The sequence below is a fragment of the Artibeus jamaicensis genome, unplaced genomic scaffold, assembly GCF_021234435.1.
Source record: "Artibeus jamaicensis isolate MK-2021 breed Jamaican fruit bat unplaced genomic scaffold, CSHL_Jam_final contig_3243, whole genome shotgun sequence".
Taxonomy (NCBI): Eukaryota; Metazoa; Chordata; class Mammalia; order Chiroptera; family Phyllostomidae; genus Artibeus; species Artibeus jamaicensis.
In genome coordinates this window covers 36,562-59,431 of record NW_026521766.1, presented here as the reverse complement: position 1 = coordinate 59,431, position 22,870 = coordinate 36,562, and the positions used below count along the sequence as shown (strand labels likewise).

The window sequence follows — 22,870 nt, the reverse complement described above, 5'->3', positions numbered from 1 at the left end:
GATGTATCTCCAACTAATTTCCAAAGGGCAAATCATTCCTCTTCATGAAAATTGTATTGAGTCATCTGCTATGACGTAGTATTGTCTTTCTTTAAACAGGCTACATTTTTTATTCAGTTTTATTCATTTCTACAGGCCATTTATTTTGATGTAATAAGCTCCTAAAGTGCTGGTAAAACAGGTAGAAGTCAAAAGAATAGATTATGAAGGTGTAAAGCTTAACAGAAATAAGGCTCAAAGCAAAATCGGAAAATCCATTTCTGGCATAAAATTTTAATATGTAATAATATTCAGACTGAGCTTTTAAAATAGCAGTGATGCTTTAAGTTAACTTCACATTCAAACTATATGATTTTAAATTTGGGGGGGAATTGATTTTATATATGCACATACAGGCACATTAATATGTATGGTAACATGCATATGTATATATAGTCCACATTCATTTAAAGAAAATTATTAATCCAGCGCTAAGCAGGTCTTGTGAATTGCACTGTTTCCTTTGGAAATCTAATGTAGACTGAGATTTTAAAATTGAGATTTAGGATTCCTTGCTAATGTGCCTATCCTTGAATATTAGTTGCATGCGTGCAAAAATGCCTTGCTGGGGTAAAAAAAAAGGAATTGAACAGTGTCGGACTCTCCAGCTAATTTTAATAAGCTTTAAAAAACGGTCAAAATTAACCACACCTTCCTATGTATCACTGTTGAGGTTTTTGTTATGCTCTTCTTTTATTTTAATGGAATAGGGAGGGGTCGTAGCATAATGGGGTCCATATGTACTTTGAAAATTCTCTGAGGAGTGAAATCATTTGTAACCTCTAAGGCATCCATCTAAAGCAAGTGAAAACGAGGCTTACTTGTCAAGAATTAAAGAACTAAATGTTCTTTTAAAATTGTTCTTTCTTAAGCACCAGAGCTTTGCTTTAAGGAATTTACTTGTAGACTCAGATCTGAGGGTCCTCTTCCACTTTCTAATTTAAACTCAGGTAACCTGATGAACAATGCTACTGACAGGGCTTTTTCAACTTTGATTCCAGGAGTTTATGTTCTTTTATATTTGACCTAATCCTCTGAGCAGACCCTGTAGTTTTAAAAGCGTTCTATCCCCCTTGAGAAATTAAGCACCTATTGATTTTAATTCTTTCCTTTAGGAAAAATGCTTCTAAGAAAAATGTAAGTTCTTTAATATGGGCAAAATGAAAGGACAGAAAGTATAGAAACAAAGATTTTAGTGGACATCACAGTGGCTGTCTTTTAACTTACTACTCTAATACAAACCTCCCAGGTGTCAAAGTCAAATTTTGTAGCTGGTATCTTACCATGGAAGTAATGCCTGTATGTCTTTTTCTTCATTTTCCTTGAATTCTAATAAAACCCAAATGAAGGCATGTGACACATTATGGCTCTAAATGACAATCACTGAATATTCTGATGATTCCTTTCTAAGCTAAACTTTAAATTACCATTTATTTTTATTCTCTGAGAGTCACCCTAGTATTGATTCATTATTGTATAATACCTAATGCATCCATAAATTTGGCTAAGGTTTGAGCAAAAGGTATGCATTTCTGACAAGAATACTTACTTCTGTCAATAGCCCATGTTTAGCATGTCTTCCTTTCACCATGGTCACTTTATCAATTCTGAAAGAGATAGTCTTAGTAAGAACATTTGCAAATAGTTGAACCTTTTAAATTTCATGAACTACTACCAAACATCCACTGTCTCTGCCTTTATATATTCCTATTACCCCTCTCTTCTTATTTACTATCCATTTCCATCATGCTGGTTCATCTTAAATCACTAAGCTAAGAGAATTCCACTCTCTACTTTCAGAATGCATGTTTATCCTGCCCTGCAATGCATATTCCTATGAAAACTAAGAATACGAAATACGAAAACATGGCTATACCGGCTAAACAAGGTAAATAATATTAATGTGAGAGTTTCCCTGCCATGTGAGAAATATTAAAAGCATTCCCCTCCTGACTGTCCTCACTGTCCCACAGGATGTGTTGGGGTTAGAAGCTATGAGGAACTCAAATTTATAGGTCAATACCTGGTTTTGAGGCTTTGAGTTGGCACTTCTTAAACCCTCTGTACTGCTGGGACACTTTTTTTTCTCATCTCAGAAACCAGTATTTTTTGTAAGATTTAATAAAAAATGAATTACTATGAAAATGTTCACATACTTGGATGTCACGGAAATGTCAAATAGCTATAAAGGTTTCCAAATGTGCTGAGAGTCACTCCTTTAGGAATCCGCTGCAATGTTTGAGCACTTGTCCTGGTGAGGAGAGTGCACTCTGCCTGCAGGCTATCGAGGCCTCTGCTGTTGTTAGTGCAAATGTGGGCAGATGTGTTCTGAAGTGGTCTCTGCTGAGTGCAGAAATAGCCAGTGATTCCTCTTTAGCAGAGACATCGGCCAGTGATGATTACTGTTTCTTTTATTTTTAGTTCTCATTTCCTCAGGTGGTATAACACAACTAAGATGACCATGATGACGATGATGATGATGATGGTAGCAATATAAACAAGAGTAAGAAGAAAAAGAAAAGGGAGGAAGTGAAGGAGGGAGAAGGAAAAAAAGGAGGTGGAGGAGGGTACTACCAGTTCTTGCATATGCTGCTATTGATTTTACACTTGACGTGTAACTCTTGACAACTGCAGGGCTAATGAGGATGGCAATGGCACTTTTCTTCTTTTGCACCGAGACCACCGCTTTCTCATTTGTGCTGCAGAAATCTTTGAAAATGGAGACTAAAGCAAATATTGGGACAGTAATCCATTAGCACATTGGTAACTTGGAGTAAAAATTGCATTTACAATTACCAACACTAAGAGAAAAGTGACACAAATTACACAATTTCATTATCAGTTATAACAAGATGAGTGGTTGAAACATTAGTTGCTATTTCTCTCTCTCAATCCTTCAGAATTATCAAAAATAATTAGAAAAGTAATTTTCTTTTTTCTTTAAAGATTCCATTTGTTTATTTTTAGAGAGAGGGGAAGGGAGGAAGAAGGACAGAGAGAGAAACATTAATAGACAAGAGATACATTGATTGGTTGCCTCTCACACATCCCAAAGTGGGATCCTGGCCTGCAACCCAGTCAAGTGCCCTGACTAGAAATCGAAGCATTGACCTTTTGGTTCACAGGTCACTGAGTCTACTGAGTCCAGCACTCAGTCCACTGAGCCACACCAGCCAGGATTAATTTTTTTCTTTTTCATGGAAGATACAGTTTCCAGAAAAAATGCAGAGTGCCCAGTTATATTTAAATTTAAATGTCATATTGATAACAAATGACTTTAGCAAAGTATTTATAAAATATCACATAGGATATATTTATACTAAAAAAATCTTTGTTTATCTGAAATCCAAATTTAACTGGGTGTATGTATTATTATTTACGAAATCTAGCAACCTCACTTAAAGGGAGACTCAGCCTTCTTTTCTTCTTCCGAGGATCCACAGACCCCAAAGAAAAAGGAAGCTGTTTTGATTCACATTCAAAGAGGTAATTATGGTTTATAATCTTGAATGGAGGAAGAATTCTTTTCCTCCAGTGGTAGTAACTATGTATGATCCAAATAGTGGGAAAATTTTATCTTTCCCTGAGGAGTAAGGGAAGAGGCACATGCAAATCGCATTTGTCGATCTATGGTTTGATACCACATCATAAGAGGGCAGAGCATCCCCCACTGCAGGCTGCTCCACTGACGGAACCACAGCCACACCCTTCAAGGGGAGAGAGTCTCTTCAAAAGGTGGAACATGACTGTGCATCTAAACCACATTAATTATCATCAAGAAAAAAATACATAAAAATAGAAGCTAATCCCGATTATTGTACTTTAATACATATTATTTTAGAATAAGAATACACAGCTTACATATTTTTTCCTCATATATTAGGATTCCAAGCAAACTTTTTTTTTAATTGATTATGCCATTACATTTGCTCTATTCCCCCCTCCCTTCCCCTCCACCCTGCATACCCCTCCCCCACCATTTCCCCCTTTAGTTCATGAACATGTGTCTCAAATTCTTTAGATTCTGTATTTCCCCTACTATTCTTACCCTCCCCCCTATCTATTTTCTATCTACTGTCTATACTACTTATTTTCTGTACCTTCTCCCCCTTCCCCTCCTCCCACTCCCCTGTTGCTAACCCTCCATGTGATCTTCATTTCTATGGTTCTGCTCCTGATCTAGCTATCCTCTTAGTTTGCTTTTGTTTTAGGTGTGGTTCTTAATAACTGTGAGTTTGCTGTCCTTTCACTGTTCATCTTTTTTATCTTCTTTTTCTTAGGTAAGTCCCTTTAACATTTCATATAGTAAGGGCTTGGTGATGATGAACTCCTTGAATTTGGTCTTATCTGAGAGGCACTTTATCTGTCCTTCCATTCTAAATGAAAGTTTTGCTGGGTAGAGCAATCTTGGTTATAGATCTTTGGTTTTCATGACTTGGAATACCTCTGTCCAGCCCCTTCTTGCCTGTAAGGTCTCTTTTGAGAAATCAGCTGACAGTCTGATGGGAACTCCTTTGTAGGTGACTGTCCCCTTAGCTCTTGCTGCTTCTAGGATTGTCTCCTTCATTTTAATCTTGGCTAATGTAATTATGATGTGCCTTGGTGTGTTCCTTCTTGGGTCCAACTTCTTTGGGACTCTCTGAGCTTCCTGGATTTCTCGGAAGTCTATTTGCTTTGCCATCTTGGGGAAATTCTCCTTTATTATTTGTTCAAATAATTTTTCAACTGGTGGTTGTGCCTTTCCCCCTTCTGGTACCCCTATAATTCGGATGTTGGAACGTTTAAAGATGTCCTGGAGGTTCCTAAGCTTCTCCTCATTTTTCTGAATTCTTATTTCTTCATTCCTTTCTGTTTGATCATTTTTTTCTTCTGTCTGGTCCTCTCCCTTGATTTGAGTCCCAATTTTCTTTCCATTACTATTGGTATCTTTTGTATCAGCATTCATTTCGATTAATTTAGCTTCCATATGTTTCTCTAATTTGTGACTAAAATCCACCAGTTCTGTAAGGATCTTTATAACCAGTGTTTTGAACTGTGCATCTGAAAGACTGGCTATTTCTTCATCACTTAGGTTATCGGTTCTGGGGCTCTGAGTTGTTCTAGAGCCATTTTTGGTTTATTCGTGCTGTTTAGTGAGCGGAGCGAAGCCTTAGTTGTTTACCAGGACCGGGCGACCCAGGTCGCTGGTTTGTGACGCTGTGTGTGGGGGTGGGGTCAGAGAGGGAGCGATGGCATTCCTCTCCGCTAGCCAAGCGTATCCAGTCACTCAAACGCCTCGGGCTTGCTTATCCGATCCTAATTTTGCGAGCCTGCTGCACCGGGCGGGTTTCCCTTCTCACTGGTTTCTCCGCACGTAAATGCGCGCGACCGACCGACCCACCGCGCCTCTTCCCTGTGTGCTCCGGCAGCCAGCTCGCTGGCGATCAGCCCTCGGTTGCCTGCACGCACCGTGCACCACCCCGGGAATTTTTTCTTGCTAACCTGCTCCGCTTCTGGCCTCGCTCCTCGTACTGGTCCAGCCGAGTATCTAGTTGTCCTTTGGACTCCGTATTGTCGATTTTCCGTGTGGCTTGGTTGTGACTGCTGTTAAAAATAGTTGTTCTTAGATTTGGTTGTGCACAGAGGCGAGGTGGACCCTCCACCTACTTCTCCATCTTGGCGGAAGTCTGCCCCAAGCAAACTTTTTATATTATAAAAAATATGTATGCAACTCAATACCTACCATAATAATATCTGGTTATTAAAACCTACTTAAAAATTCCTGAGGATTTTGAAAGGTAAGTTAATAAATCAAACATGCCATTACATTTTTTATTTTAGTTTGTTTTATTTTGTGATCCACTCTTTTACTGTGTATGTGGAGGTTTCTGTGGAAGGTATTAATTTAATCAAGAGCCTCATAAGTTAAGTGAAATGGGTGAAAAGGTCCATGTGCTATTACCTAAGCTTGCTGTTAGGTATGTCTTAAGGAAGTATATATTCATATAAAACCTGACTCTTGTATTACAATACTCAGTTTGCATCCCCTGAGGAAATTTTAATGAAATTAATTTTATTAATTATAGGTTTTTTAGAAACAACTGATATGTTGCTGTACATTACACACTATTTCAAATATAGTCCCCCTGAGGCATCTCATGGCATTCTTTCCAAACCTACCTCTATTATTGGCCTGGTCCTTTGCATTTATCACAGTCTTGGGCAAATGGGCAGTTTGCAAACTAACGTATAATTATTATCAAGCATCATGTTCATCTTTTAACAATGCATCCGTGAGTCACTTGAAACTGATTTAAATACATTTAAATGTTCAGATGAATGTGAAGACATTTAAACAAATGCAGTGTGTTTATCTGAATATGAGGTCACGTCTTAAATGTTTATTTGAATGTGTGATATGCAATCAATCAAATAAATGCACCAAGTAGATTTATGTCAGTTGGTGATAACACATTCAAATAAATGTCTCCAACATTTACAGCAATGTAAAAATGAAAGTTAGTAAAAATGTTTTCTTTCATTTTTATGGTGCATAAATATATAATTTCCTGACTAGAGAGCTAACTATACTATGTAATGACCATATGAAATTGTTCTTCATTAATCACATGCACCACATTTTGCTTGGGTCTAATTAATTTCTGGTTTCAACCCTTACCCTACTCAAATGGACCTGTCACAGAAAGTAGGTCAGTTAATTTTAGTTCTTATAATCATCTATAAACGTTTTCTAACAAGTTTGGCTACAGCAATGAATACTAATTCAGTGACACACCTATGATTCTGGCCACAAGAAAGTAAAGTAAAAATTAAATTTACTACCTTTTGGTTTAAAAATACTTTTAGTGGGTCACAGGTACTACGGTAGTTCCCCTTGACTGCAGTTTTGCTTTTCCAGAAATGTTAAATGGAAAATTCCAGAAACAAACAACTCATAAGCTTTAAATTATTTGCCTGGGAAGAAAATCATCCCTTTGTCCAGTGTATCCATGATGCAAATATTATCTGTCCACTAGTCATTTTGTTGCTGCCTTGGTTATCAAATCAGTTGTCAGAGAGAGAGAGAGAAACCACATTCGTATAACTCTTATTACAATGTATTTTAAAGTTGTTCCATTTGATTATGTAATTGTTGTTAATTTCTCATTGTGCCTAATTTATAAGATCAACTACCATAGTTACGTATGTAGAGAAGAAAACATAGTATGTGTAGGGGGTTCAGTACTATCTATGGTTTTAGGCACCCAAGGAGCGTCTTAGAACCCATACACTACAGATAAGAAGTAATGTACAAAGGAAAATAGAGCAAATATTTCCTGCAGAAGTATATGTATACAGCAACTCAAGTGAAGATTGAACATTTGTTTTATTTCATCAAAATAAATAACCAAAAACAATACTATAATTTTTACTCAATAAACTTAAGTTGCTAAAAATCATATTAAAACAAATAATTTATTCTGATGAATGTCTGAAGCTTTTATTTTAGTATTTTCAATAACTTCAAATTATTTTTTGTTTTTATTTTGTTTGTAATGTGAAAAAATTGAAATTTTGTCTGGTTATCTACTGCACAAATAGAATTGGAGAATTGGTTGATAGGGACAACTAAAATTTTGCCTGGGTAGTTTTGTTCTTAACAGCGAGAAATGCTACATCTGGCAGAACTGGACAGTGACAACAGCCAGGACTGGCACCCAACCTGAGCTAAATTTACCTCTACCCATGATACTTTGTTCCAGGGACCACAGACAACACATTATTCTCAAGACAAATCTGTTAACTTCCAGAGATTTTAAAGCACTATCCCTCTCCCACACACACAAGCAAACAGACACAAATACATACATTCTTACTCTCACCCATATTCCTCAGTTAATATGAGTATCTCTTCATATTAAACTTCTTTGGTATCCATCTCCTTTGTCTCCTAGAGGCACTGAAAGCAGTAAGATGAAGCAACACAGTCAGTAAAATGCATGTGCCCATGGGCTGTGGTGTGCTGTATTTGTTTGACTCATTGCTCTCTCCTATACCTAGCACAGTGCTGTACCTACAATATATGGATAGTAAAAGTGTGTTGAATGATATAATCAATTTATTTACCCATAATTCATGTAATTGGGGAGACTGGAGTAACTTAATGATAAAGTTTACTAGCAATTGACTCTGAATACAGTGGAAAAAAGCTCTGGATACAGCTCTGCTACTCATTAGTTTACAGATATAGATACGTCTCTTAACTTCCCTGGGCCATACTCTCTTCATCTACATATTGAAGAAACTGAGCCAGACATTAGCCAAGAATTTTTCGGATCTAAGATCTGATGATTCATTGGGTCACATCTGAAACTTTCATTTTGCCATCAAATTAATTTTACTGACAAGTATTTATTGATTCCCAGAATCTTACAATATATTTGTGATCACAAACTGTGATCTCTAGTTACTTAGAAACTGCCAATTCTTTATTATCTAATTTCGTTCAACCTGAAATTAGAATATAAAGCTCATCAACATTTTACTAACCTTGTAATTTATATCTATAACTTTTGGCAGTTATTTTTGTTGTACCTAATTTGAAATGTCTTTAATAACCTTAATAAATTAATTACCCAAAATATGAGCTTTGCGTTTTAATATAAATAACATTACTAATTGCACAGCTCAGCTATCAGACCCAGTTCGTTTGTTTCCCAGGTAATGGGTCTTTAAGCATGTGCTAATTTACAGCACCCGATTCACATTTTGAGGAGTTAATAAATGGGTGTTTCTCATTTCAAAAGTCAACCTTTTTCTCATTTCATTACATATCGTGCAGTATTATAGAAAATTATACTGGCTCCCATACATTTGAACATTTTGATTATGGTTAGTGTCTTTGTTAGTATTTAAATTAGATTTCCTCAAACTCTACTAGTTTAATGTTTACAAAGGGAATTAATATTGTTCTGATTGCATAATACTCTTTTTTAAATTACTATGTTCATTATCCACTGACATATTCTAAACTATTATATATATACATATATATATATACATATATATAACCACAATTTGTTCAGTTCTTATAACTATACATTTCTCCAAAATTTTCATATGCAAAAAGTAATATTCAAATAACTGAAAATAATGCATTACATAGTTTAAATTATATATTTTAAAGTGTAGATTATATGTTTAAGTCATTTATGAAATATCTAAAGTATGAGAATATTTTAAGCTTTTTTCCTCAAAACTTCACAAGTTTCTACTCCACAATAAATCTGTAGGCTAGGAAGTACCCCAAGTTCATTTAAATATTGGAAATTAAATAACATGTACTTGTATTTTTTCTACGGGCCCTGGTTCTTTTTCAAGTCATAGTGACAGATTCTACTGAGTCATCCCTACTTTCAGCTTTGAATGGCACATTTTAGTGAACTGACAGCTGAGGTTGAAGAATATTGTTAACTTCTGTTCATGCTTGCATGCCATTGGTTAACAGGAATCTTTAGAAGTATATGTTACAGATTATGCATTTAAATTTCACACGTAGCCATTTTTCAAATGAGTATAGTATAGGAGCTTCTTCCTTTTATCTCACAGGAAACTCCCTGTCCTCAGGGAAATGAAACCAATTCAAAAAACTACCATATGTGAATTTATATTTTAGATAGTTTTTTCCATATGTGTTATGAGACTAACACTCCAAGATAGTTTCAACTTCGATTCTGAGTCTTCTGTCCTTTGTCAGTTTAAACTAAACTCTTCATATTACTGACAATTGACTGTAACTAACACAAATTATATACTGAAGGTAATACTTTAAAGTAAGTGGAGGGTAATTATTTATTCACTTGTATTCATTGAGGCAACATTAATCATAGTAACTGCATTTTGGATTCATATAGTTCATAATTCCAAATAATTCAACTATTCATCTTGTCTATATTCATAATCTGTCTTTATGATTACTATGATTTATTAGTCAAAAACTCACCTTGTTGATATCACAAAGGTATATTTTATTACTATAGTGAGTTTATGTGATAATATATTGGCTACACATTAATAAACTATTCACCTACCTATGAACGACATTCTTTAAATGTGTATAAAATTAATGCTCAATATATAAATAATAGAAGTAAAGAGAGATCAATGATGACCTCTCTTGGATAAATTTTTCCAGTTATTTTGGGGTCAATGACAGCTCAAGAATTTTAGTAATCTTAGAAGTCAATTTTTATAAAAAAACAAATCATATGAGATTTTAAGAGTGAACAGAATCAGTTCTGAGCAGAGAATTTACTTTAAACGATTGAATAAGTTTCACAGATATAATTTAAGTAAGATTTTGATTATACTTATACTGTCAGCAACCAGCAAACAATGTGAAAATTGTGCAGCTTTCTCACAGAAAGCAATTCTCACCTTCTACAATTTCCCCCTTTGTTAAATTTACAGTTTTGTTCCTGCCATATTATCCTTACAGAGAAAATTTAACAGCAACCATGCATGATTTGATTTGAGTTTCACTGACATTGAATCTTATGCAGAAATTCAAGTGGTAGATTAGAGAGCAACTGCAATCTAAGGATTTTTTTCACAAAGTTCTTTTGAATTATGCATAAATGACATTTGGATTCTGCTGTTTGAAGTTTATAACTTGGATACCTTTTTAAAGATTAATGAGTTGTTTGGGAAGTTTTATCAACCCAATAATGACCGGTCAGACCAACTGGATAAGGATCCTGAGTAGTGTATAAGGTATTTAAACATTCTGACTTGATATTTTCTGTCCACTGGAATATACAATGTCATTACTGCATTACAGTATTTAATTACTGCATGGAAGTCTATTGAAAAGTCACTCTCAGATCTTTCAAATGTCCTGTATAAGAGATTGAAGGGTAATGATCTTTCCCATAAACGAATGTGTTCCATCCAGCAAACATGTTAATCTCTTTGGGAAGTGATTCATGTAAATAGAGGTTATAAACTGAAACACTAGAAAAACAATGTAACACCTGGTGAATTATCAAAAAATATACTGATAAGAGAAAGAAAATAAAAGGAGAAAGGTAAGAAATCTGCTGACTGACAAGCCTTTAAACTGTGATAGCCTAAAGAGAGAGACAATGGTGTCATTCACTGCGTAGACAATGTTCATCTGTACAACTAACAATTTTACATCTAACAATTGTCCTTTAACAGCTAGTCTGATTATATTATCTAAGGAAACAGCCAGCTCAAAAAGTCAGGAATTACTGAAAATTATGCATTCTGTTATACTCTTTCACACTATTTATCACAATTCAAGGATAATGGTTTTAGCAATCTTCAAATTTTATGAGAGTTGAAATAGGGTTATAATGTCACTTCTGATATTTTCCTTGTCACTATATCAATTAACCTCTACTGCATAACAATCAATCATCCCAAACTTTAATGAGTAAAAACAATAACCATTTATTTATATACACCATACCTTTTCCCCCCCACTTGAGCACAATGCCCTCTAGGTCTATCCATGCTGCTGGAAATGGTAAGATTTCATTCTCTTTTATGGCCAAGTAATATTCCATTGTATGTATCTACCACCATTTTTTCCATTCATTCATTGATGGACATTTATAATTGGGTTGCTTCTATATTATGGCTATTGTAAATAATGTTAAAATAAAACTGGGGGGGGGCATACATATTTTTGAATTACTGTTTTGAGTTTCTCTGAGTACATACTCATAAGTGGTGTCACTTCTGGGTCATAAGGCAGTTATATTTTTTAAAATGTGTTTTTAATGTATGTTTTTACATTACCATTTATCCCCCTTTTTCCCCTACCCCCCCAATCACCACACTGTTGCCCATGTCCATGAGTCCTTTTTCCTTTTTTTGATCCCTCCACCCCCTAACCCCCGCCCCTAAGAGCTGTCAGCCTGCTCTCTTTCTATGAGTCTGTCTCTGTTTAGCTTGTTGTTCAGTTTGTTCACTAGATTTCATATACGAATGAAATCATATGTTATTTGTCTTTAACTGGTTTATTTCACTTAGCACAATGTTCTCTATGTCCATCCATGCTGTCATAAAGGGCAAAGCTTTCTTCTATTTTACAGTTGAGTCACATTCCACTGTGTAAATGCCTCATAGCTGTTTTATACCCTCATCTACTGATGGACTGACCCTTGGGCTGCTTTTATAATTTGGCAATTGTAAATAATGCTATAATGAACATGGGGTGGGGGCTTATGTTCTTTGGAATTAGTGTATTTGGTTTCTTCAAGTAAATTCCCCAAAGTGGAACTACTAGGTCATAAGGCAGTTAACATTTTTAATATTTTGAGGTATCTCCATATTGCTTTCCACAGTGGCTGCACCACTCTGTATTCCTACCAACTGTGTGAAAGAGTTCCCTTTTCTCCACATCCTTGCCAGCACTTGTTTGTTGACTTATTAATAAAAGCCATTCGACAGGCGTGAGAGGGTATCTCATTGTGGTTCTAATTTGCATTTCTCTGATGAATTATTTAAGGAACTTCCACATTGTTTTCCATAGGGGTTGTACTAATCTTCATTCCTACCAAGAGTGCACTGAGATTACCTTTTCTTCATCACCTCACCAACACTTGTTGTTTGTTTAGTTATTGATGAAGCTTTTCTGAAAAGTATAAGGTGAGTATCTCATTGTAATTTGTATTTCTCTGATGATTAGTGATGTTGAGAAACTTTTCATATGTCTATTGGACATCTATATATTATTTGCCATAAAAAAGAATAAAATCTTATTATTTGCAACAACATGGATAGACTTAGAGGGTATTATGTTAAGTGAAATAAGCCAGACAGAGAAAGAAAAATCATATTTATATATGGAATCTAGAGAACAACCAAGATAGAAGCAGTCATATGGATTCAAAGAACTTATGGATGTCAGAGTGGAAGGGCGTGGGGTTAAAAAGAGGTGACAGGATTAAGAAGTACTAATTGGCACTTACAAAATAGGTATGGAGATACCAAGTAAAGCATAGTGAATATAGCTAATAATATTATAATAACAATTTGTAAATTATATGAATGTTTATCCTCTGTGCTGTATACTGGAAACTAATACAAACAAGTGTTGAATGCAAACTGTAATTGAAAAATTTAAAAAAACTAAATAAATAACAACAGCCCTTTTTTAAACTCATAAGACTGCACGTGAATAATTTGCTTTAGGCTTACCTTTATACTTTTATGGTTTTTATTGGGCTTCCCTGTGTGTCTGCAGTTAGTTACCAGATCTACTGAGGGATGGGTGATCTATGAAGGCCTCAGAGAGGATGGTTTATGTCTGGCAGTGAAGCTCAGCCGTGTTCACACAGTAGTTCATCAGGATTTCAAGAGAAAGAACATCATGAAGACTTGGGTCAGAACTATATGAATATCACTTCTGTCTCATTCTTTTTGGCCAAAATGATTCACAAACCAGTCTGAATACCAGGGGCAGAGAAGTAGAATTCTATACTGAAAATGTAATATTTCTGGATACTAAGTACAGATATATTACTTTCCATAAATGTTTAGTGAAACTATAATAGAAAACTTTCAATTCTTACCTAATGTTCTCACGTAAAGATCCACACAATATATTCTGTCTTGAATTCTTATTTTAAAAAGTCTGTTGGCAGTCACCCAGCAATGTCTCTGTTTGATCACTTTGGTCTTTAGTGAAATGTCACATCTAACAGAGTCTGGACCCCAGATAACCATGATTTCTGGGTCTCCTTTCAGTCACAGTGTCCTTCCAAGACTTAGGTCCAGCTTTAACCCCAAAGCTGATTTCCCTTTAGGACTTTGTCATGCTGACTAAGGACGAGGCCAGATTACAACAGTGTTTGCAGCGGGAGGGACAGTGGAAAGGCAGTGTATGTTTTGGAGGGCTGTTGCATTTTGCTTAAATTTTGCTTTGTGCTCTATACTGTATTATCATTTGAACTATTTACCATGGAGTTAATTTTTATAATTGAAAGAATATAAAAGAAAGTTATTTTATTGAAATATCAACAGGATCAGAGTACTGAGATTATAATATATTTTCTTTAAACACTTGGACTAATTCTTTTTACTGATTCACACTATGACTAATTTCCTTCACAAACATTCTAAAATAATTATCTTCTGTTCTATCCATCTGGTTAAAATCTTTGTTGTTCTCAAGTGTGTGGCTCATCTTTAGTAATCCATTTGTAAACACTTTTGCATCCTATTCCTCAAATTTTAGAACAATTAATTTATGAATAAGTTTTGATAATGGCCAGATTACTTTTTACTCAAGTCTAAGGATATGAAACATTTGGATAGGAAGAATATTATTAATACTGATTAATCTTTTTTTTTGCATAAGATTTTTAGCTCAAATATTATTCATAAATAGATCAAATTAATAAAAATAAAATATCTAAGTTATTAAATTATGTTACTTGCTACACTAAAAATATAATGCAGGTGTTTACTGTTCCCATTTTCTCATATTATTGATATTATCTTACATTTTTCTATTTGTGGAAATCTTTTCTTTGACTCAAGATGTCACCCACAAACCATCTCTTTCTTAAGAAATATTTTGATAAATTTCTAACAATCAGTTTAGGCTAACATGCAACCCTCCAAAAAAATCTGTGGCTCACAGTAATGAAGCCTTATTTTTCATATTTTATCTGCACCGTTGGGCAGCTGCAACTCTGCTCTCTGTCATCTACGACACAGCAGCCCGTACTTGAGGTCCTGCTTGTCTGTTAGGAGAGGTGCAAGAAAAACATGACAAACTCAAACTCATTCTTAAACCTTAATTTAGAAGTTATTCATTCACTTCTGTCCCCAAGCCATTAACCAAAGCAATCCATATGACCCACTCTGAACTGCATGAGGTCCCAATGTGACTACTTTGAAGAAGATTGAGACCTTATTGTCCTATGTACAATGTTTCTTGTATTGTGTATCTCCTTCAGTAAATGTCTCTATTTATCACATTATATGTCTGCATACTTTCTAAACAGACCTCATATTTTAACAATAATATAATATATAACATTGACTAAGGTAAAAAGGTAGAAAAGGGAAACAAATCAGTTTTTATTTTACTTCTGTGTTCTTGTCAATGCTGTTGTTGTTCTCTATATTATAAAAATCTTATTGGTTATGTGTCTTTTTTCATTCCATTCACTTCCAATATTTACCTCCCCTTTCAAGCTATACTTTTAAAAATTCTGCTTTTCACAGGATTTTGATCACAATCCCATATTTTTGGGAGTTTCTTTGATATTTTCAACTTTTATTTGGACCATTTCTTCATTGAACAAATGTGTATACTATTTTGAGAGCACTAATTTGATTCAGCCTTCTACAGGAGTTTTGAAAATGTGTGTTCCTGTATTTTTCTCCCCAAGTAAAATTTTGATAATGTATTTCATAAAATTGGAGTTTTGCTATATATTTCTCCATTATGCAAGAACAACTGTTTTTAAGCTGTGGTGCCCACTATTGCCATGACAGCTAGACTCCCTAAAGGACTTTTCTGCTCCTAATATAATGTGAACAAAGCTAGTATTTTTTAAAGAGTGGTATGGCTTTTGATTTTGTATTTACTTCTCCCGGTATGTGCTCTGTGTATACAGAAACCCATACTAACCCCCTGCTAATGGTTACTGAATGGTTAATAGATAATTTTGAGATTAAGAAAATGAATATTGACCTCTGGCTAGAGATCTAGTATATTAATAAAATAATATATATTGTGTGAATTGAGGCACTTGCTTCTATCCTATTTTGTGAAAGGAATAACAATTGCATATCATAGGGCAGAAGGTAAGAAAAGCACCAAGGGAATTTATGTTACAGAAATTACTAAAAGACAGAGCCACACAAAGGAAATAATGCCATCAGGGTAATATACTTTATAAAATCCAGGAGGGAAAAACCAGTAAAGCACTTATTTGACCCAAAAATTAGAAATCGAAAATACAGGAAAAGTCTCATTGTCTAAACATTTGTAGGATGATATGTGAACACCCCATTCAAGGAAGTAAGTTTGAAGCTATTTTAAAAAAATGTAGATGGTTTCACATGGCCATTGAATCCCCTTCTATCACACGGTTTGTTATTCTTATAGTGGAATATTAAGAAAGGGGTAAGAGTTATAGTTCATGATGAAATAAGGACAGATGAAAAAGAGGGCTTAATGACATTATTTAGTATTTTACCATTTCCTTGAGTATTTTCTATTAAAAAGGTTAAAACTACTGTAATGACCTTAATTTAGCAAAACCAACATAAATAAAATAACCATTTAACTAATACTGAGAGTTAGCTCTTAATATTAGACTGGATTTTCTGGTACAGTGCATTCAGAATCCAATCATATTATTAAGCACTTAAATATATATGTTTGCTTTCAGGAAATAAACTTGACATTTTGGACTTAGCCTGGAAGAAGAAAATGGGGAACAGATGGATGAGAGAGAAAGCATGCAGGAAATCAATGAAGAGGAAAGTTGCTTGACATCTGTCAGGAAAGAAATTTCAAAGAAGTTAAAGGGTAAAGCAAGGTAGTAAAAGACATAAGCTCAGTTTAAAAACTTTAACTTTGAAAATAACTGATGACTTGTTTGAAGTACTCAGTAAAAATATTGCAGTGGACTTTCTATCCTGCACCCCTCCAGATTTTGGCATTCTTTTGGGAAACTGAATTTGCCCCATTATTATTCCCTACTGGCTGGGGCTGATGCCAATCATATCTCAATTTCTATGTCTGGTCTAGTCAATCAGAATACTCCCTCCCCTAAACAGAGGGAGCTGGGATCTGAAATACATGCACAATTAAGTCAGCATACTAACCATGCTATTAAATATTTTGAAACAATTAGAAAAAAGAAATCATTTCCCTAGTAATATCAGTTGACAGTCTGGAGATGTAGTGGTCATCTTTACCATTATATCATAGAAGATTTTGAGAATAGAGCCAACAGAGAAGAAAGAAAGCTGGAGATAAAGAAAGACATAACTGGGGGCTAAGATTGCCATTTATAAAATAAATTGAACGTCAGGTACTTAATTTTCCAAGTCATTCAACCATTGGCATTAACTGGTTGTATAAGAACACAAACTTAGAACTGTGTGATTCTAGGGTCTTTGCACTTTTTACATGAGTTGAATTTCATACGTGATCTTCTTGTGTTGTTATTCCTTTTCTATTCTAATATTTTCTGATTGAAAGTGAGCTGTTTTATATGCTTTGTGACATAAAAATATGTGAGTAAAGGAAAAGAGAAAGAAAAGTAGATTTTATTTTATTTTCCTCTTCATTTAGTTTTATCTTATTCTTTCTCGATACTTTTCAATTAATTCATATGTAATCTTTCATTTGATTTACTAAGAAACTCTTGGATTTTATAGGGTACATTATAATCCATTTAGAAACAATGAAACATGTAGGTATACACTCAAACTAACAGAAGAAGATAAACTATTAAGACATACATTCATAACCATATTTTATAACCAGAAGAGAAAAAAATCTTCATTATACAACCTTCATTAATTCATTTTAAAAAGTAATATGAAACACCTAAAACCAGTTTATCCTGTGATAAGCTGAGAAGTCAAATAACTTATAAATCTTTTCTTGAAGTAGTTTATAGTGCAGAACACACTTTGTAAAATAAACATGGAATAGCTTATACATTAAAAATCGAGCCAATAAATATTGTTAAATGTGTTAGGATTTTTTGAGGAAAATATAATATGATAGAATGATTTATATCACATCAACTCTTATCTAATAATAACTTCAAACATGAACACGAAGAACAGTTTAAACTGAGCATCTGGGCTGTGGTGAAAAAAAGATATCTGTACCCTCAAAGAATGAATGAGTGGACTGATGTTAATTTTTTTCCTCATGCATTAGATTTTGAGTTCATGCATAAAAAAAAAAGATTGGGTAACTGACTCATTTCTCAAGAATTATTAGCAGATCATTTATGTCCAGTTTTACTCAATTGATTTTAACTCTTGTTAAAGAGTTAACTGGGTCCAATTTTCACTAAAATAGGAAACTTACATTCTAAAGAAGCAAATAGTTCCTGACCAACATTTAAGCTCCAGGAGATCAGAGACCCTGCCTTTTCCCCTCCTTATTGTATTGGCTAGTCTTAGATTTAGCTGCATAAGTAAAATAGAAGTTCATTTATCTCTTACATAGAAGACGTCTAGAGGTCTAGAAATAAATAGTCAGTGCAAGGTTGGTAATATAAAATTCACTGGGGCAAAATGATCTCTTTCCATCTGAAAGCTTTACACCTTTGTTCTTGAAGAAGTTCCACACTTTCCCACCTAAATGTGAACAGCCAGAATTTAGAGAAATGGCTACTTACCTAGTTGCAAAGAAGGCTAGAAAATGTAGTCTTCTGTCCCAAGCTGTAGTAAGCCAGCAAAAACAAACAAACAAACAAACAATAAAAAGCTTCTATTAGTAAAAAAAAAAAAGAAAAGCAAATAATCTTTAGCTTTTGCTAAAATTGCCATCTCTGAATTGCCTAGCGTATATAAGTCCTCATTTTATCTGTTTTCCCAGAGTTATTTCACCCCTTCACATCTCTGCACTTGGGTCCCTCTCTCAGAATCTGTCTCCTGCCCTTTTGCACCATGTGGGGATACCCTTCTATAGCTTGAAACTTGCAATGAGACAAATGTTCTTCCAACAAGTTAGTCTTTGTTACAAACCCAGTCTTAAATGAAACACAAAAGGGGTTTGATAAAAATTACTGATGGTGAGCCATTGTGTTCCTTGAGATAGTAACTAAAAGGTAAACTAAATAGAAATAATTTTTATTGTTTATATCATGTTATTTTTCTTAAGTAAAGCACCTGGTTCTTTGTTAAAAAAGGGTTATAAATGATCCTCAAGACCATTTTTTACTTATATATTCAGATATTCTCTCCGGTTTTTCATCTTGATTTTCCTTTTCTGAGAAGGTCTAATGGATGCATTAGCTATGGGCATGAGTGCTTGCCTTTCTCCCATTCATGCTTAATGGCTTTCTTAATAAAGAATGCAGAAAGGGTTGCTCTGAAAGTACAATGTGGCTTAAATCAAAAAGCTTCTCATTTACCTTTTTAAATCACTGTTTTATTAATTTTATCTCTACAAAAAAACATAAATTAAGAGCAACTATGAGTTCTATGCTGGGGCAAGTCTTGGGAAAACACCCCTTACACATACACACACACACACACACACACACACACACACACACTCCAACTCTGTACAGGGCTTGCTTTATACATGGGAATGAGGACATTCATATATATATATATATATATATATATATATATATATATATATACACATATATATGTGTGTATATATATATATATATACGTTTCAATATTTTATTTATTTATTTAGATAGAGGGGAAAGGAGAGAGAAAGAGAGGGAGAGAAACATCATTGTGTGGTTGCCTCTCACATGACCTGTACTGGGGACGTGGCCTGCAACCCAGACATGTGCTCTGACTGGGAATTGAACTGGCTACCCACTGGTTCACAGCCAGAGCTCAATCCACTGAGCTACACCAGCCAGGGCTTCCAATATATTTTTTAAAATTGTGATAGTTTTAGACAACAAGAGTTCCACAAAAGCGAACAATGTGTGCAAAAGACAAGATTTCAGAGACGGTCTTTTATTAAGGAAATGACTTTTGAGCCATGGACTGCATGCAGGACAGGCAGGAAGGGTTATTTGAGTGAGGAATAAAGGGAAAGTGTTCCAGGCTAGAGAACATGCATATCCCTACACATCCATGGAATGGAAATGAAGTAGTGATGCATGTCCACCTATTTCACTGACATCTATAGATCACCTACTACCTTAAGCATGTGGCAGGACAAGATTGTAATATACTGCTTGTGTAATATACTGGCCTTGAAATGTTTACAGGCAAGGGGGAAGAAAAGCCCTTATAAATGAATGCAAAGTAGCAGCATGCATACCTATTAGAAGTACTTCAAAGTTATAAGAGGCAGAAAAAACTATCATTGTCCAGTTTTCCTCATAGCAGGAAAAGAGAGGCTCCACAGAGAAGCTTACTTTTGAGAATTGGGGCCTTAAATTTTCTAACTAATGAGCCTCCCATTTGTATGTCTTGTTATCTTCTGTAAGCTTTATTTGTCTTTATTTTAAAAAAAAAACTATAATTTGCACAGCTTCATGTTAGTAGATGAGAAAATGCAAGAAGCCTTAAAATGTTATTTTTGAAATAGAAATGCTGGCCTTTCATTAAGAAATTTATTCTATCTATCTATCTATCTATCAATCATCTATCTATAATCATCTCTATCTACTGTTCCACAAAGTCCTTTAGTCAAACCAAACTTCAGGCAAAAGCCCAACATGTCAAATGGAAGTCCACTAACTAATTCAGACTGAAGTATCAAGGATAAGAAGCTGACAATGTTGTTCTAATGCTTCCCCTCACTCCATGAGAAATGAGCTATGTGCTCCTTTCCTAGTGATAGATTTTGTGGATATAGGAAACACCACCCTAGTTATTTTTGTGTTTGTTTTTAATATTCATCTTATATTCATGTATTTTAATTATGCACTTAAGAATACATATTTTGCCAATTTTAGAAGTCTCCACATGCAAGTAAATTTTAAAATATTTAAATTTGTCATGACTTAGCTAAACAGAAAAATTCTATAGAAAGAATAGTTTTTTTAAACACTATAAATGAAAGCAAAAAAGCATTAGAAACCCATGAAAATAGAACTATTGATAATAAGTGTATAAACAAGAGGCGATTCTGAAGACTAATACTTAGTTGAAAAGTTCTTATTAAATAATCAGATTTAAAGTTGCAATAGCATTTTGGCTCCTTCTCAAATCTCTGCTCTGGCCTCCTTGCCTCCACTCCAGCCCTACCATGTCCACAGGGGTGACTCAGAGACCTACAGGGTGTCTACCTCTGGCCCTTGAGCCTTCAGAAGCCACTCATACTCCAGTGGACCCAACACCAGCTCCTACACCTATTCCAGGGTGGGCAGCAGCAACTGGATTGGCCAGGTCATCAACATGAACCACCAGCCAGGGGTTTTGGTGGCTGGGAGTCAAAGCCACCAAGTAAACCAGAGCCTGCCGAGCCCCCTGAAGTGGAAAGTGAACCCCTACATTCAGGCCTTGCACAACCAGGAGAAAGAGCAGATCAAGAGCCTAAACAAGTTTGCTCCATTCATCAGTAAGCTGCTGAGCCTGGAACAACAGAGTAAGATTCTGGAGATCAAGTGGATTCTCCTGCAGCAGTAGCAGATGACCCACCATAACATGGACAATGTGTTTGAGAGCTACATCAACAACTTTCAGTGGCAGCTGGAAATACTGGTCGAGGAGAAGCTGAGGCTGGAGGCAGAGTTTGGCAACATGCAGAAGCTGGTGGAGGACTTGAAGAATAAATATGAGGATGAGATCAACAAGTGCACAGAGATGCAGAATGAAGTTGTTCTCATCAAGAAAGATATGGATAAAGTTCACATGAACAAATAGAGCTCAAGTATTGCCTGGAGGGACTGACTGATGAGATCAACTTCCACAGGCAAGTTTATGAAGAGGAGATTCGTGAGCTGCAGACCCAGATCTCCAACACATCTGTGGTGCTGTCTATGGACAGCAGCATCTCCACAGACCGGGACATCATCATCGCAGAGGTCAAGGCCCAGTATGAGGAGATCACCAATTGCAGCCAGAATGAGGCTGAAACCAAGTACCAGATTGAAAGCAGGACATGGCCTGGCAGCTGCATAAGTATCAGGAGATCATGAATATCAAACTGGCCCTGGATGTGGAGGTCACCACTTACAAGTTGGAAAAGAACTGACTGGAGTCTGGGATGCAGAACATGAGTTTGCATATCAAGACCACTAGTGGATACTCAGGTGGGCTGAGTCCAGCTTACCTGAACCTTAACTATGGCCTGGGCTTCCAGGCCAGCTTGGACTGTGGTGGGAACCCTGGCTCCTGCAGCCACATGAGCAACAGCTCCTCCAAATGGTGGTTGTGAAGAAGATTGAAACCCATGAAGAGAAGCTGGTGTCTGGCGTCCTGCCCAGGTGAACAGGGGAAAGGAGCTATGCGTGGGAGCAAAGAGCACAGGAGACCCACCTGAATCTCAGTACAGTCCTCAGCTCACCCTTGGGGTGGGAGAGTTTACCACCTGGGAAACCTCCTCTTACCCATGCCCTGACTAAAAGCAAAATCAAGTGATTTTTTTTTACAAAATAAAGTCTCAGCCAAAATAAATAAGTAAATAAATAAAGCATGAAAAAATAAGGAGGCAAAGATAAAAATGTAAAGGAAAAGTCCTTCCTGAATGTCTTTGTCAGTTCAGTAAATCTAGGCTAAAGTGACATTATATATTTCTGTACTTTCCTGTTATAATAACTAATTATATGATTATAAACAAAGAGAAAAACAAATTTAAATAAAATGAAAATATTGTAGAGAAGTTATTTAAAATTATAGTTACCTCCATTTGCATCTCATTTGTAAACCATTCTAGGTTTAAATTCACTTTTTTCTTAAAGAGATGAAAAAATAAAAGTTCAAACAGAAATTTGATTCTGACATTTCCAAAAAGCAATGAAGAAAATCAAAGAGAAATTACAGCTATGGTTAGATAATGCAGAACTTATTGGCTATGTAGTTAAATTCAATCATAAAAAGAATCATGAGTACAATTAATAAAGTAAATCCAGGAACTTGGCACTCCATTTGAATAGATAAAAGTATCATTGCTGCTTTTCTTTATTTT

The 22,870-nt window shown here is 35.2% G+C and overlaps 1 pseudogene; it reads left to right on the top strand.

Annotated features, from left to right (window-relative positions):
- Positions 1-16,512: 16,512 nt before the first annotated feature.
- On the top strand, positions 16,513-21,881 carry LOC119059993 (keratin, type II cytoskeletal 8-like; annotated as a pseudogene).
- The last annotated feature ends 989 nt before the right edge of the window (positions 21,882-22,870 follow it).